A 13,880-nucleotide genomic window follows, 5' to 3' on the forward strand; every position below is an offset into this window, starting at 1 on the left:
AATCTAAACAAGTAGCTAATTTCTGAAATAGTTAAGGTCTTAATTTCTTACCTAATAAAGATCAACTTTCTTTCGAGCGCTTGGCCAACAAGTTCATATAGCTGAAGTTGCACAGACACTCAATCATTATGAAATATGATTAAACTTGAACATTTTGACAAAGAAGTAAATAAGTGTGAAACAAATTAATTTTCGTATATCAAGAACCACGTGCATTTTACAAAAATATGAGACAAACTTTATCAGCTATCCATGGACTTCGGCCATGATTTAGAATCGTGGGTTTATTTTAATATGCATGCTATTTTGATTGTTCGTGGTCCCTAATCAATATTTAGAGACAATCGGGTGACATATTTATAATCTAAGATCCCATACGAGTAACAGTTGTTAACATAGACTTCAAAACCTTTTACACAATAATGTATTTTATCAACATTACAGTGCCGTCACGGATCACGTATTTTCCGCACACCAATTCAATGATGGATTAAAGAAGTACACTGCAGAAAGTAAGGAAAAAGAGGGATTCAAATACGGGGTGGACTTGGTTTTTAGACGGGGTCACGTGACCCCGTCTATTGGTTTACTGTCAGCCGAAGTCTCAAACCGGAAGGCACGCGTAGAACACATAAATTAAGTCTACGCGTGAGAACATAGTGCAGAAAGTTTTCATGCATTTCAGTAAATATGTATTATAAAAACACGCATTAAATCTTTTTAATTCCTCTGTGTATAAACAAAATTATATTTAGAAAATAAACAAATAGTTTTATTGATCAAAATAGTCTTGCTGGGGCTCAAATGTGGAATGAGTTACGTAACTGAATGCACAGCGCCGTTGACGATTCAGTTGGTGTACGAGCTCATTAATCAATAGAAGAGGTTGATTGTGGAATCGAAATTAAAGTTCCCAAACGCAATGTGTCATTTTTTAAAAAGTTGTGAATTTCATTTTGACAATCTTTCACCTTAATACTACCAAACTTCATGCGCAAGCTGAAGTTAAAATCGGGACGGGTTAAAGACAGATGTTTTACAAATTAAATAGGTGTTTCATTGGCTTCCAGTCTACTTGCGGTATGATTGCTGTTCGTCTCTAAAGGAATTTTGTACAAATAAATTAAACACAAGTCTAAATTTGCCTCTCGTTCGTTGGCTCTTTAGTTGATTAAACTGAATTTAAATTTTAAACGATGGATTGAAAGCAAAATCTATAATAGATTATACATTTTGGAAGACTTATACATCATATAATACATACAATCTCATTGATTGAAGAACCAAATTAAATGTTAATGTTCATGTTTTCCGGCTTAGTTGGAATCAGGCTTGAGGTTAATTACATTGTAAAATAATGCATTACATTACCATTACTACATGAATAAGGGCATTAAATTATCATTACCATTACTTAATTTTCTTGAAATAATGCATTACATTACCATTACATGAGTAAAGTAATGCATTATCATTACTTTGTGTAAAGTTTTAAAAAAGTAATTTAAAAACTAAATAAAGATTTTTTCATATATTTCATAAATAAAACATGATTAAAATATTTACATGTTCATGTTCACTATCAGGTTCAAATTTAATGACTTATACAAGATTGCTGTTACACTTGTAGTTCTCAAAGTAAGGTCTGTCCTGTAACATTTACACGCTTATGGCGGAGTTGAAAATCTCTGTAATTTATGTCTCTGATTTTCGGAGTATGATTTTTAATGAAAGGAACGGTTGTATCGTAATTCGTGTAGGTGATGCATGAGATTACACAAAAAAGTAGTAAGTGGCGAACGGATTTATTTTTACCTATTAATTTTGCATGAATTGCAAATTAAGAAAATCGTGTCAGATAAGTCGGTCTTAAAAATCAAAATAGCGACCATGACAAATCTTTTTATTGTAAAAGATCTTGGAATCTTATTGTAAAAAAATTTCTTATGTCAGGTACCTGTGTTTGTTATCGGTATAAAAGTGTTCACTTGTTTGTTAATTCAGCAGTTTTAGAGTTTTCGGGGTTTTCATAAAACTTTTATTACGAATACCGTCCGACTTGTGGATTTTCCCTTGGATCACAAAATGGAATAAATCTAATGATTAAAATTATCTACTTTGATATAGTTGTTTTATTTTCCCGTTAGTAGTAATTTTAAAAAATTATCCTTGATGTCTTATTTTGCATAATTTACCGTTGTGTTAATTTTCTACAATTATGAAGGCCGGGAATGAGTAAAATTTAGACAAAGTATCAGACATTTGCAAAAAAGCCGAATTAACATAGGTTGTAACAACTAATTCAAACTCATAAATTTTGGAAGCATATTCGAGGAAATCCTGGACAATTACAAATTTAAACTTTCAAGACCCCGTCTTTCAGTACTTTACAATACTTGGATTTTTTGCTGCGGATCGCTATAAGTTGTAGAGAAGCTCAATTTTGACCTATAAGCGCCATGAGTCTGTATATTTCTGGTGATTTTTTGTTAATGCTTGGACTGAACCAGGGATGGGGTAAATTACAATATAAAGTAATTAATTAAATTACAATTACTTGCTTAAATCCTTCAAATAACTTACCATTACCATTAGAAGAGCTTTCAAATGTAATTGATTAAATTAAAATTACTTTGCAAATGTAATTAATTAAATTTCAAATTACATTTCCATCAACATTTACTAAAACCATGTTGTACCGGTAGTACAACAAAAAAACATTGAAATAGGTATGTATATAATGTGAATAAAATGTTCTCATAATCAAAATACTTTCACACTTTTAGAATTTGCTAACCACTCTGATAGGTAACGATTTTTTGGAAAGAAAAAAATATAGATGTGGTTTTATTGTTTATTTCAAACCGCAGGTAGTCATAAAATGGAGATGTACCACCTTGATATTCAATAAACATTTTAAAGTCATATCCTCTAACCTATACCTATCGTGTCAACTAAAGTATTTCCTGCATGCAAATCTTTTATTTGAAAATTATCTCCTTTGCATTTATATCCACTTTTTTTCTTTATAATTAGAATGCCAAAAATACAGGTTAATATCAGGTAAAGGGCAGTCTATCAATGTTATCAAAACACAATTCACACCTGTTGTTTTATACCTAATTATCAAATGTTTGCAATAAGGGAACACATCCTGTGGACATGCTTGGCACCTAAAACTTAAAACCCATTTGAAGTCATACATTTTAGCTCTATGTTTTTAGGCTATCAATTACAATGCATGTCATAATAGTTTAAATAATTTAGATAACACTGATTTTGTTTATAAATTAAACAGTTATTTTTGTTTCACTAATTCAATGATAATTGACACACTAATTATTCCACTAAGAATGAAAGTTTCTTAAAAAAATAGATCAAGTAAATCATCAAATACGTATGCTTAATTAAATTTGAAAAAACTTATGATTTAACATTGAATCACTGAAAAAGTTCATTTTGAAAAATCTTTAGTATAATGATTATGATAATAGTTCAATGATTTTTACTACTCTTCCTGATTTTGACATTGCATATTTATATGTACATCAGTGTGTAATTGAAAGTAATTGAAAAATCGTTGGAATAACATGCCTTTCAGAAAGTAATGAATTAAATTACCATTACATGTAATTGAGAATTTGGCTAATTTCACATTACTTACAAATACATCAAAATTCGTAATTAATTACACTCAATTACCATTACAAATTACCATTACCCCGTCACTGGACTGAACTTTCAAATGTGACCAAGGATATGTCTGTAGGTAAATAGCAAAATAGCCAGGTCTGTTTAAGTTAACATTGAGCCCTATGGGAAATGAATTGGTTACCTTTTCCCCTCAGGTAAAACTGCATAACCAAGCGACAGGGTCGTACAGCAAACCAACACTGCTGCAGTCTTAACTATCAAATAGAAATGAAGAAAAATATTGGACTGAAACCCTCGACTAAAAAATGATTGACAGCTACAAGTAACTATATAATTGATACATATGATTTTAAACACATGCAATAAAAAATGTTTAAAACAATTTGAAAATACATGTGTATATCGTCTGTAGTGTTGAATAAATCCGTTAATAATATGATATAAGTAACTGTATAGTTATATCATATTATTAACGGATTTATACACGACGATATACACATGTATTTTTAAATTGTTTTAAAAAATTATATTGCGTGTGTTTAAAATCATTCATCGATTTAGTAACTTGACTGCGTATTTACAAACTATCAAAATTGACGTAGCCTATACATAAGTTTATGTTTACCAGTATTTTTTTTCTTTTCCCGTAGATAACATTGTACGGAAGCAGTGAAATTTTTCCTGTTTTAACGTTGCAAATTACATATAGGTAAATCAAATTATTGAAATATGTCCGTACGATCGAGTTTCAACAAACTTTCAGTCAGTTTGCAATCGTATTTTAGAAATCAGAAAGGACACATTTACATGTTTTATTTTTATTAAATTCGTATTTTTAGATTTTAATCTACTTGTTCAAGGGCAAGATGATACATGTACATGCATAATACACGGTCTGGAAAACAGCGCACTAACCGATTATTATGTTATAAAATTCGCGACGCAGTTTATGGCGTTTTAAGGTCGCGAGTAATTTTTTTAGTTTTACATTAGAGTTAAGTAGATAATATTAAAATATTTAGACTAGTGTTGTTTGCTTATTTATACCTTATAAGCTTGTTATATTTCTGCTGTTTTAAACTCGATACTAAAGTGTTACTATTACATGTACGTATGGCCAGTAAAGAATGACTCTTCACGTTAGGTGTCCGTCTTATTGTCTAATAGCGTGCAGGTAAAATTAAATTTCTGCTTATCTTGTTCAACGGTAAGTCAAACCGCCGCGCTTTAAACATGGCTGCAGTGAGGACTGTGATGGATCAACCACGATGGTGTAACGCGGAAAGGGTTGAACAAGTATTCCTTTTAAAGGAATGATCGGCAATGGTGATATATTGATAGCTAGAAGCAATCGACATGATCAGTTTGATTTAAAATAATAAAAAAGTACTGTATTTATACAAAATATAGAATATTTTGAATCTGTACACCATAATTCCAACGGAAGACCTTATAATTTTCGTACAGTTTCTTATCATTATAAAGGTCTTCCGTTTACAATGAAAGACCGTATTGTTTTCGTACTGTATATTATTTTTTTTCCCAAATTTTGTGCACGCGATTTCTCGAAAACTACTCAACCGATTGTTTTGTTCGTCATAACTTCCGGTCGTCACCGGAAGCACTTCAATTTTTTTGGCATTTAATTTGTTTCATATAGAATTGAAATTAAAGTAATAATCCTTACATATGTTATTTATCCGATGCTAAATAAAAACAAACAATTCTACTTCCGGTTAGATATCTCAAATACCTCAGAAAGCGTTTTTAAATAAATGTTTTTTTTTTGACATTTGAAAGAAAATGCGTTTAATCGCGTTCATTTTGTCAACCTCACTTCCGGTTCTCACCGGAAGGGTTCAAACATATGAAGCTGTTTCACTGTTTTTCTTTGAACATTTTTATAAAATTGATAAACAATAAAGTACAAATGTATAATGTTCAAGAAATACTAACGTTTTATTTTCACTGATCATTTCCGTATGTCCATTTCCTGTCAAATGACCAAAAAAAATATCACTACACGAGATCTCAAAAACGGTGATGACTTGAACAACCAAACTTTGTGTGATGATAGCCCTAAGTATTTATCCGTGTTTACATTATTTTGTTTGAATCGTCGTCACTTCCGGTCGTCACCGGAAGCATTAAAAATGTTTTATCCTTATTTTTTTTTACATAGAATGAATACCGGTATATCATTTCACGATCTTATACATGTTAAATAAGCAAACATATTCTTTTTCCGGTGAGCTATATCAAATAACTATGGTACGTATCCTTTTGACAGATTTGATACCCGCGAGATTGTTCTTACTGTAAGTGATTGAGACACGAACTTTTATGAATGAGAGACAATTGATTGAAGATGTTTTTAACGGGTTTTATTTTGTCAACCGTCACTTCCGGTACTCAAAAGAATAGTTCAAACAATTCATGTTTTTAACAAGTTTAATCGATTGTCTTTGGTGTTTCACCTAGCATGATAAACAGTGATGTACACTAGGCAAATGTATAAAAAAAACAGCTTTTATTTTCAGTAATCACTTTCGCTCGTCCGTGTCCGGTTTTGAGACAAAAAACCTAGTTTAACCAGAATCTCAGATACATTAAAAATTATTCAGAGTGGTTTAACTATTAACGATATAAACTCCCTAAAGGAATTATTCATTTCCAGATCGTGTTTACATTTATCGCCGAACGAGTCGCTCAAATAATGATAATTACGCTCAATTATACGTGATAAGAAAATAATTTGATATAGATATGTGACTAAACAGTATCTCAATAAGTGCATCGAAGTTATTTATCTGTTTTTTATGCATAAATATAATAAAATCAGAGATCGAATCGCTTACCTGTTTGTTTACGCTATTGTGTCCATCCCGCGTACGATTTAATTTTACCGTAGCACAGGTAAATAAGTTATCCCGCTCGAAAAATATTCGGTTTAAGATTTAATTATTCATGTTGAGTTCTATATCAATTGATAAAATCATTTAATTCTTAAATTTCGTTTCATTTAACTTCCATTCCTATATTTTGAAGGTATGGGATAGGATAGGATAAGATAGGATAGGATAGAGCTTATTTGCAGGATAGGATGCAGGATACAGGATATCGGATAGGATAGGGTAATTTTGTCAACTTTCACGATAGCAGCACTGTACTATTATGCAACACCAATAGATCTAGGTCAGTTCATGGAACATCTTCTTATTATTGAGGTCAATTCATCGAGGTCAACTGCATTACTAAATGAATCTTTCGGTCGAAATTCTTACGCGTGAGACAAAATGTTTGCATCTCTTAAGGTAAATGAATTGAAATAAAACTGAGTAAAATGTTATATAAATACTAAACATAACTTCAAGTTTTTATAAGAACTACTTATGCAAGCGGAATGTGTGCGCACGTGGAAGCATTTGCCGGATGATTCATGTGGACACAATAGTGATCGGCCGAAGCCGATCAAAATAACTGCGGAGGAGGGGGGCGGTTAAATACGGGTTTCACGTTGACCGTCCTGTATTAATACTATCTCGGAAAATCTTTCCAGGAATGACAATATTAATAAAGAAAAACGAAAATACGTTTCTTATAAGAAAATGTTTTGATTGAATTTTATTTTGATATAGTCTTTGAATCTATATGCAAAGTGAATTACATATTTGACTAAATTCATGACGCAAATATTTTTTACCGAATTCGGCATTTCTGGGCTGATAAACAACAGATTATGAGCTCGTATTCGTCTGGAGCTATTGTTAACATCATGTCTGAAAAACTGTTGCAAAATCATTAAATTGAATGTTGACCCAAAAATGCACATTGTTTGCTTAATTGACGTTAACATTATACTTCTCATACATTTCATAATTAAGGAATTGTCTGTTCATTCATTTTAAGACACACTGAACAATCTTAAAACTAAAATGAATTTATAGGTAAAAATAATCAGACTTTTATGTTTTTCAAAACCAAAATTCAAAACATTACCGCATATTATTGTTTAAAAAGGAACACTCTTATAATGTCATTAAAGGCATAAAAAACTTGCAACGTTAATTCACATGATTTAAAATGGTGTACATGGACATAGAGAAATCGACCCCCGTTTAATAGTTACTTATCTAACAAATTTATAACATTGTAGCTGCACTTACATTTTTTACATAAAATCCAACATGGCGTGTCAAGAGCTAACAAGCGTTTACCAGTCTTGATACTGGGGCAAGATCACGTGATCAGAAAATTGTTGCATTTTTATTGGTTGGGCTAAGGCTTAGTCTGACCTAGTTTATTTTTCCGGAGGGTTGTCTGTTGCATGTATAGACTGGTCCTCTGTCTCTATCGTACAAAAGAGACAGGTGATTACCGCCATCGAAGCCAGGATCCTTTTACACCGTTGTTTCAGGGTTTTTGTCCCAATTAATGCTACAATTTGTAATATAAGGGTACAAGGTGAACATCCCAAAAATAAAATAGCATTATGTGTGAAAATGTAGAAAGTTTTGTGCGTAACAGTTAGATGAAATGTTCAATACTCCCGTGAAACAAAATCTAAAAAACGGAATATTTGTGTTGTATGTGGAATACAAGTGGACGGTTCCACGTTGACCGTCTTGTATTAATACTATCTCGGAAAATCTTTCAAAGTATGACAATATTATCAGAGAAACACGAAAATACGTTTCTTATAAGAGAATGTTTTGATTGATTTTCATATTGATATAGTCTTTGAATCTATATGCAAAGTGAATTACATATTTGACTTAATTCATGAAGCAAACACATTTTTTCCAATTCGGCATTTCTGGGCTGATAAACAACAGATTATGAGCTCGTATTTGTCTGGAGCTTTTAATTTGTTCACATCATCTCTGAAAAACTGTTTCAAAATTATAAAATTTAATGTTGACCCAAAAATGCACATTGTTTGCTTAATTGACGTTAGCATTATACTTCTCATATATCTCATAAGCAAGGAATTGCCTGTTCATTCATTTTAAGACACACTGAACAATCTTAAAACTAAAATGAATTTATAGGTAAAAATAATCAGACTTTTATGTTTTTCAAAACCAAAATTCAAAAAATTACCGCATATTATTGTTTAAAAAGGAGCACTCTTATAATGTCATTTAAGGCATAAAAAAAACTTGCAACGTTAATTCACATGATTTAAAATGGTGTAATTTTTAACATTGTAGCTGCACTTACATTTTTTACATAAAATCCAACATGGCGTGTCAAGAGCTAACAAGCGTTTACCAGTCTTGATTATGGGGCAAGATCACGTGATCAGAAAATTGTTGCATTTTTATTGGTTGGGCTAAGGGCTTAGTCTGACCTAGTTTATTTTTCCGGAGGGTTGTCTGTTGCATGTATAGACTGGTCCTCTGTCTCTATCGTACAAAAGAAACAGGTGATTACCGCCATCGAAGCCAGGATCCCTGGCTTGATTGAAGTGCCCTCTATAGCTGCTGCTTTACACTACAGTATGGGAAACGAGTATTCCTTTTAAAGGAATGATCGGCTTGAAATTTCATTGGTCAGCTCTGTTTATATAATATACGCAACATGGAGTAAACTATATATAGCTCCGTTTTATTGATTTCCGAAATGGCAAGGCATGAATGAGCTTTACTTTTAGTAGGCGAATAATATTTCCGACTAATATTCCTTCGCATATGTGAAAAATAGTTATTTGAATCATTATGAATGTATCTCTATAAATGTCTTATTTTGAGGGTAAACGGATAAGATTACCCTTTTAGTAATCTACGTCTAATTACAGATTTAAATAAGGTGGTCATTGCATAGTAAATAAAATAATGGAAGGCGCAATGCGTGCGCAGATAGTTCAATTTGCCGGATGCCTCATATGGACACAACTGTGATCGACCGAAGCCGATCACAATAATCCAGTAATAAAGCGATCCGCTGAGTCCGTAAAACCATACTCTTTAACTCGGCCGATTTATGTTTTTGTGTGGTTAGATTTGTCAGTCTTAATAAACAAAACCTTTTACACCGTTGTTTCAGGGTTTTTGCCCCAATTAATGCTACAATTTGTAATATAAGGGTACAAAATGAACATCCCAAAAAAAAAATTGCATTATGTGTGAAAATGTAGAAAGTTTTGTGCGTAACAGTTAGATGAAATGTTCAATACTCCCGTGAAACAAAATCTAAAAAACGGAATATTTGTGTTGTATGTGAAATACAAGTGGACGGTTCCACGTTGACCGTCTTGTATTAATACTATCTCGGAAAATCTTTCAAAGTATGACAATATTATCAGAGAAACACGAAAATACGTTTCTTATAAGAAAATGTTTTGATTGATTTTCATATTGATATAGTCTTTGAATCTATTTGCAAAGTGAATTACATATTTGACTTAATTCATGAAGAAAACATATTTTTCCGAATTCGGCATTTCTGGGCTGATAAAGAACAGATTATGAGCTCGTATTTGTCTGGAGCTTTTAAATTGTTCACATCATCTCTGAAAAACTGTTTCAAAATTATAAAATTTAATGTTGACCCAAAAATGCACATTGTTTGCTTAATTGACGTTAACATTATACTTCTCATATATCTCATAAGCAAGGAATTGCCTGTTCATTCATTTTAAGACACACTGAACAATCTTAAAACTAAAATGAATTTATAGGTAAAAATAATCAGACTTTTATGTTTTTCAAAACCAAAATTCAAAAAATTACCGCATATTATTGTTTAAAAAGAAACACTCTAATAATGTCATTTAAGGCATAAAAAAACTTGCAACGTTAATTTACATGATTAAAAATGGTATACATTAACATAGAGAAATCGACCCCCGTTTAATAGTTAAATATAAAAAGACGAAGTTTGATCGGGAGCATAGAAAAAAAACTTCACTAAACAGCTGATGCTATGTGACTTACATTTTTAACTCCCGATCACGTATCAACTTAACAATTTTGCAATTGAAATTTTAAAGTTTACGATGAAATAATATGACAATTACTTATTACTTATCTAACAAATATATAAAATTGCAGCTGCACTTACATTTTTTACATAAAATCCAACATGGCGTGTCAAGAGCTAACAAGCGTTTCCCGGTCTTGATACTGGGGCAAGATCACGTGATCAGAAATTGTTGCATTTTTATTGGTTGGGCTAAGGGCTTAGTCTGACCTAGTTTATTTTCCGGAGGGTTGTCTGTTGCATGTATAGACTGGCCCTTTGTCTCTATCATACGACAGAGACAAGTGATTACCGCCATCGAAGCCAGGATCCCTGGCTTGATTGAAGTGCCCTCTATAGCTGCTGCTTTACACTACAGTATGGAAAATAATCCAGTAATTACGCGATCCGCTGAGTCCGTAAACCCATACTCTTTTACTCGACCGATCTATATTTGTGTGTGTGGATTAGATATGTCAGTTTTAATAAACAAAACCTTTTACACCGTTGTTTCAGGGTTTTTGCCCCAATTAATGCTACAATTTGTAATATAAGGGTACAAGGTGAACGTCCCAAAAATAAAATAACAGTGGGACGGACAACTTCGGAATGGACATTTTTCCGGCGTTGCGCACCCCTTTCCATACACACTAATGACCAAAGTTTAGTACCAAATGGTGGGGTTTTTTATTCTAAATAAATTTATGGAAAAAAAATTGAAACATTTTTAGATAGTTTTTTAGATATTTGAACTTAAAAGTTCCAACCCCATGGGATTTAAGTTTGGAAAAAATACCCCACAGAAAACCCCATGCAAACCCCATGGGCTTTTGCAATAAACCCCATGGGGCAGAAAACCCCATGAAAATAATGTGGGGTTTAAAAACCCACTTTTTTCTTAAATAACAGTTTAGGGTTTTTAATCCCATAAAATAGATGTCATGGGATTTATTATCCCACATATGCATGGGGTATTTTATCCCATTTGTTCATAATATAAAATTACTAAAATATTTTACCAATCTATTAAAATACCAGTACTCACAGTGCAGACAGTATGGGGTGACGTTAACTAAACCAATCCAAGCAAATAAATCAGATTCTCAATAATAAGTTACTCGAGACTGATTTATTCATGTTTGCATTAGTTTAATGACTCTAGATTTTCTCTTGCTTTGAATTATAATCCACAGATGTTGGTAATGTCTTCCAAAAATGCTTTTTTTCAAATGAAAAGTGTCAGCATCAGAGGTATGCTCTGTCATCCTTTAATTTGCCTAAAAATATGTCATGAAAACTATGTAAATTATGTTTAAAAGTTATAACTAATTCAAAATAAGTATTGCTCTGCTTATTATAAAACTCTTTAAAATCTGACAGGTTGTAAATATTTATCAATACTGAACTGTATTGTATGTACCAATGTTATATGATCCACTAATAAAGGCATAAATGTACGGTTTATGCAATCACAAAGATTACATATAATGTTTAAACTTCTGTTAAACATCATAGCATATTAAAACAGTTTAAATCTATGGTCTCACTATTTCGAGAAAATTCGGTCCAAGAATAAATGTCGGGTTTTTTTCATTACCTAGCTTTTCACTTGGAAGCTATTAAAGAATATATAGACGTATAAATTTAAAATGAAACTGATTTGCAGTCAATGGAATTACCTTTGAAAATGGACAGAAGAAACACAAACTTAGCAACACTAGCCCAAACCAAGCGATGGAGTTGAAAACCGGATGTTGAAATAGTTACAGACAAATCGGGACACAGATATTTCGATTAGAACAGTCGATCTTTCGTGAATTTTAAGTATAATGCCGTTTAATGAACTCGAAAATCCTATCAGTTATTTAACATCCTGAACACCGTATTATTATATAGATTATTCATCTAACTATAAACATGATGAATTCAGTGTCAATGGTGGTGGGGGGGGGGGGCGTTATAACAATATTAAATGCAGTACTAATAAAGTATGCAAAATGTTTTATATCATTATACTATTAGTAAAACCAATAATTATAAAATTCTTAATTTAACAGGAGATAATAAGGTGGTTATCAAGGTATATATGTACAATAATACTTTTCGACGGATAGTTTCAGCTTGTGTACATGTTTTCTCATAAGGGGTGGGGGTACTTGATGAAAAGTCGTGTTGTTTTTTTCTTTTCCGTAGAATGTTTTAGTGTAAGAGTATAAATTTTGTTATAATGTCCAGGATGATAAAAAATAGATACCATGGCTATAGTACATCAGAAGCATGTGACAAAATCAGTGCGTTTAAATATTCTGTAGAAGCCTCTCACAATAATTATTTTGTTTTTAAATTAATTCATAGCATGTATACCGGTAAGTACCTCTTATCTATTTCTTTCCCACTCTTCCCATTGTATAGGACTTATCTCAAGCGAGCAAAAGCTGGAATTTTATTTAAAATCGAATTTCCCATTGCAATTAATTTGGCAAGTATATATAATGGATAACCTTTATACAAAATAAACCAGTGCTTGAAATACATAGTCATGGGGAACAAATCATGCAGTCTTTGGAATGATTAAAAAGCTTTATCATGAGAATACTTGGAGTGATTTCCACACCGGCAATAATAACAGAGTCTAAGACCGACAAAAAGGCATCACTAAATCTAAGTCAAAGGATGAGGCCCATTGCACATTTGTATCGTTTAATTTATTCCCACGATTTCATAATAAACTGAACAAGACCAATCCCCGTGTATACATGTACTTTGTATTCACTGTCCAAATTTCAACACATGTGTATACACATCATCGGAACGCTGTGTATAATAAATATATCAATTGCATGCTTGATTTTAGGTTGTCAAATTTGTATCGAGCCGAGAAATAACTGTTAGTAGATTTATATTATTTTAATTTTTGTGGTATTTTACAGAAAGAAAATTTGGAGAAAAATCATTGCCGGCCGTGAGATCCGAACCCACGACCCTTGGGTCCGTAGGCCAATGCGCTACCATATGCGCCACTGCGCTCATTAATTTCCACCGATGTAATTAAATATTTGAACGATATCAAAAAGGGCCATAAACTGATTACGGAAAAATAATAAATAAATGGTGTTTTTTTAACTAAGATATTTTAAAATCTCATTACCTATTTTTATACTCACCAGATATGATTTAGTATTCAATAATTGTTTCTCGTTTAATTACCCTGGGCGTCGGAAGGTATTCATACCCGTGCGGCAAATTTTATCGATAACAGCGGG

Source organism: Crassostrea angulata, chromosome 8 (genome assembly GCF_025612915.1).
Source record: "Crassostrea angulata isolate pt1a10 chromosome 8, ASM2561291v2, whole genome shotgun sequence".
NCBI classification, from domain to species: domain Eukaryota; kingdom Metazoa; phylum Mollusca; class Bivalvia; order Ostreida; family Ostreidae; genus Magallana; species Magallana angulata.